We start from the raw sequence: 5,247 nt of genomic DNA, 5'->3' as shown, positions 1-5,247 counted from the left end.
GGTGCATCTCTCTGCTTATTTCAATCTTCTGTACTATCTTTTAGTAAGAATTCATGACATTATTCATAAAGAGCCATAAATTCTTTATTAAATTTATTCCTAAATTCTTTATGTTTTTGCTAGTTTTGGTATTTCAAAATGTCTATTAGTGCCCATTAGAAAAATATATAGTGTATATATGTGTGTGTGTGTGTGTGCGTGCAACTGAGTTAAATACACAACTGTTACAAACTGAACACATCTATTCATGTGGTACCCCAATCAAGAAGTCCAACACCAATAACCACCCCAGGTCCCCTTAGGCACCTGTTGCTCTCTACCCTCCAGGAGTGAGTGAGACTCAGAACCCTCTCATGCAGTACCAGTTAGTTACCTGTTTTTGTGAACTATAGTCAAACAAAATCACACACATATAAAACTCAACATTATATCTGCCTGGTTTAATCAGATTGCTCTGGGTCATTGCAAGATTCCTCTTTCTCATGGCAATAGAGATCTCATGCACCTTCCTGCATGAAGATGTCATAGTGTTTGTGAGCATTAAGTGGTTTCTAGTTTGCAGTTATTATACATATCAGCATTTAAAGCATTCTAATACATGTCTTTTGGGAACATATCCTGGGCAGAATTGTCACATCATAGGGTCCTTGCATGTTCAGCTTTGGGAGACACTGCCCAATAGTTTCCCAAACTGGTTGCCAATGTACAGACCCATCAGTGTCTTTACCCACTGAGCTATCTCCTGGTTCGTGACTTTGAACCTCTGATCCTTCTGCCTCCACCTTCCAAGTGCCAGAATAGTTTTATGCAGTGCTGGGGATCGAATCCAAGGCTGTATGCCTGCTAGACAAGCACTCTACCAACTGAATCACATCCCCAGCCCTTAGGTGGATTTTGTAAACATCTGGGTTAGCCCTGCACATCTGTGCCTTCCATCACCTTCTGATTCACAAGAGGACACCAGCGAGCACAGCGGAATGACAAGGTCCATCCTTGTAGGAGACAGAGTCATGGACTTCTTCCCATTTATGGTCCAAAGAACGCCCTTTTCCCCTCATGCTGCCATCCATTCTCACTGTCTAGGTTATAGCTGGCTTAGCAGCAGCCACCTAATATGTTTAGCTGGTCAGGAGGACATTAGTCTGAGTATCTGGGAATGAAATGCTACCTTTGGCTCTTGAACATTCATAGCATGTATTTTCCTACCCCTGCCTCAGAAAGAACAAGTGGGAGTGCATGGAGCCCTCGAGCGCCCTCCTTTCATCATCATGGGAGTTCACCACTCATTCAGTAAATGCCTGCTTTACATCAGGGTCAGGCCTGGGCTCCACTCTGATGGGCACTAACTCTAATTCTCATGCCAACCCTGAAGTTCAGAGATATTAAGTCACTGACTCGAGGTCCTACGATTGGTGCTGGTGCTGATTCAGAGTAGGTCTCTCTAACTCCAGAGACCATGATTCTGACCCACTCACAGTACTTTAAAACCCAAAGTGGCCTTTGGATGATCTAAGAAAGACAAGGCAACTGGACCAAGCTCTCAGTGGCCTTGTGTGATGGTTACTTTTTAACTGTTAGCTCAACACAACTTAGAATCACCTGGGAAGAGAGTCTTACTTGAGAAATTGGTTATATCAGATTGGTCTGTGGGCATGTCTGTGAGGGATTATCTTGATCGTTAATTGATATGGGAAACCTAGCCCACTGTGGGTGGCATCATTCCCTAGGCGCGGGGGGGGGGGTCCTAAAGTATAAGAGAGGGGAAAGCCAGCCAGCCAGCTAGCAGGTCTGCATGTATTTATTTCTTGATGCCTTTGACTGTAGACATGGTGTGACCAGCTGCGTCCAACTCCTACCACTGTGATTTCTCTTTTATAATGGACTGTAACCTAGAATTGTGAGCCAAATAAACCCTTTCCTTCCTAAGTTGCTTCTTGTCTGGATATTTATCACAGTCAGAGAAATGAAACTGGGACACCTTGCCTGGCTTGTATCAAGCTTTTTTTCCTTGATGCCCCTGGCGATGATTGTGTGAGGAAACTCCCTGCCTCTTCAAGGTCTAAGAAAGTCTTTGGATTCCTTTGGAGTTTTTTGCAGTAATCCACTCTCTAGGAACTCAGGTGCTTTCATTGATGAAAAGGATCTAATTCCCCCACCCCACCCCACCCCCGCCTCGGAGAAAAAAGAGAGCCTAGGCCAGGGGAGCACACGTACACCATCACTGCTGAGACATTCTGACCCCAGCCAGACTCCAGACACACAGGAGCAAAAGAGCCAACAGGAAGCTGCCTTTCTCTCTTCCTACAGACACGGTTGGGATAGCAGATGTCCTGGGTCCTCCTCTGGGTCCTCCCCCTGCCGCCTGCTCCCTACACATAGGGCTGTGGTTGGGAAGCCACCCAGCACGGGAAGTATTGGGTCCTGCTCAGTTTCCACTTTCTTGTCCCATCTTGGAAGATGCTGTCCCAGATCTTTGGACAATAAGCAGATTTGGAGAAAACTGCAAAGTTGGATCTTCTTTCTGAAATGATGTGCAGAGCTCCAAACATGGAATTGGAAAATATGGAAAGTCCAGGCCATGGCACAGCCAGCTGAAAGATGAGTCTTCTTTAGAAAAAAGCCCAGCCTAGCGAATGTGCCAGCTTGCAGACCAGAAAAGGGGTGAGCAGCGAGCGGCCTTCTGTTTTGACTGGTTTTGTGTCTTGGTTGCCATTCTCTCGTTTCATTTCTCATTTCATTTTCCTCCTGGCAGCAATTATCCAAAACAGTTGCTCCCTGCCCAGAGCAGTGCACCATGTAGAAGAGAAGGGTGTGTGGATGTGTGTGGAGCAGGTTCTCTTTTTTATTGGACAGACAAATTTTTAAATTTTTTAATTATTTATTTAATAACTACATAATTAGAAGAAGCATTTCATTATAATAGCATTGACATATTCAACAACAATTTCCAGAGCTAAGATACCTCTCTTTCAAAGTTGGCTGTAAATTTTTAGGTTTACAGTTGAATTATTACAGTTATACAATATTGTACTCAGTATAAACCCTATAAGACATAAATTAAATGATGTTTTAACCTTTAAAAAGATCTCCATTTCATTATTAAAATATACTGTTTCATACAGAAAAACTCATTTTTAATGCAATTAACACTTAGATGTTTGCACATGCATCTCTAATCTTTATATATTGGATTATTACTAGTCATAGTCAGTTACTTTCTGAGCTCCTTGGCACCTGAGCATGGATATAAAGTCATCAGGTAGATTTCAGTGGTAACGTTTTTCACATTTACTAATTAACATGAAACAAATTTTTATGTTTCTTCCTCAAATATAACTCAATTTTTAATTTACTGTTTTTGTGTGTATTTCATACAGAACATCCCAAACAATCTTCTTCATCTATAAGTGATACCCTCCCATCCCCTCCCCACTGGAGCCCATATACTCTGTCATCCCTGTTACTGTCCACTGTGTTGTCAGTGCCCCCAGCCATTCTCCAGTGCTGATCCATCTGCTGAGTCTAGTCAGCCTATCTATAGTTCTTTGTTTTAGGAAAATCAGCTCTTCCTCATCTAGCAGGAAGCTGTTGCCAATATTCCTTTAGATAAGACTGGGGTCTGCTGTTCATTTTCCCAGTTCTATGCTGAGTTACTGTCTGGGAGTCTCTTGGGCCACCCTGGCCAACAATTCAAAGGAAGGTATCTCCCATCTGGCATTGTTTCTTGCTATGTAGCCTTTAGCTATACACATGGACTTTTAAAGAATTATATTGATCCCTTTAATCTTTGGTTATACTTTCCTTTTGGGTGTTTAAGACCATGCAGTTGGCTCAGATCAACCAATTTATTTTCACTCTTAGGTTGTTTGAGGATCTGTTCCTCAGGGGTCACATGGGTTAGGAAGAGTCCCTGGCTCCTTTATTTTACCAGTTCCATCTATGTGAAGATAAGTCAAAGGTCCTGCTCAACCATAATTGGCTTCACTTGGAAGTACGGAGGAAATGTTTCCTCTGAGTTGACCCTCCTCTTTGTAGACTGGACACTGGTTCAAGTCCATCTGGTGGGGTCTCCATGGCCTCCTTGATCAAAAGAACAGGTGACTCACCACAGTTACAGGACATTTTGAGAGATGCTCCATAGTCCCCTGGAACTTAGTCGACCTTGGAGGGCAAGGAGCAAAAACTGTCCTTTATGTCCCTCTGACCAAATTAGTATAGGCCTCAAAATATCGCTGTTAAACATCCAAGAAGGTAGGTCCACCAGTCTGGTACTTTTAGTTACCATCTGTTATGTAGATAAAGCTTGGGCAAAGACCAAAGGTTCTCAGATAAACCTTGACTAGACATATATTATGTTCCTTGAACTAGTTATATGTATAATTTGTCAGTAGGTTGTTGGACTAATATGGTTCCCTCTGTTTTTTTTTTTTTTTAAAAACTAGCTAAGCATTATTTATCTCTCCCATTGTCTAACCCTTCCACCATGTTTCTCCATTTAAAGTGCCCCCATTTTTCCCATTTCTCCCTTAATAGTACATTTCTCCTATGGTCCCATGTCTCTTGAGCTCCTTCTTTCCCTTTATCCCCAAAGTTCCTTGTATAACCCCCCTTAAAATAACCCCATTTTTATCCATATCTCCCTTATTAACACCTTTTCCTACTGTTCTTCTCTTTCAGACTCTTTCTTTTCCTTTACCTCCCTGGTTCCTTTTCATTATCCTGGTTCCTATGGTTATGTCTGGATACACACTCACAAGGATTTGGTGCTAGGATCCACATATGAGGGAGAACATGTTATTTGTTTTTCTGAGTCTGTGTTACTTCCCTTAGTATAACAGTTTCTAGTTCCATCCATTTACCTGAAAATTTCATGATTTCCTCTTTCTTTACTGCTAAGTAAAACTACATTGTACAAATGAACCACATTTTCATTATCCACTCATCAGTTGAGAGACACTTAGGTTGCTTCCATCTCTTAGCTATTGTGAAAAGAGCAGCAACAAACATAGATGCACATGTGTCTCTGCAATAGGATGAGTTCTTTGGGTATATGCCAAGGAGTGGTATAACTGGGTTATATGGTAGGTTCACTTTTAATTTTTTAAGAGTTTTCCACACTGTTTTCCATAGAGGCTACATGAGTTTGCAATTCCACCAACAGTGAATGAGCGTTCCCTTTCTCCACATCCTCGCCAGCATTTGGAATCATTTGTTCTCTTGATCCTAGCCAGTCTGATTGGGGTAAGG

This window comes from Nannospalax galili, unplaced genomic scaffold, assembly GCF_000622305.1.
Source record: "Nannospalax galili isolate Female #2095 unplaced genomic scaffold, S.galili_v1.0 scaffold54, whole genome shotgun sequence".
NCBI classification, from domain to species: Eukaryota; Metazoa; Chordata; class Mammalia; order Rodentia; family Spalacidae; genus Nannospalax; species Nannospalax galili.
This window is presented reverse-complemented; position numbering follows the sequence as displayed.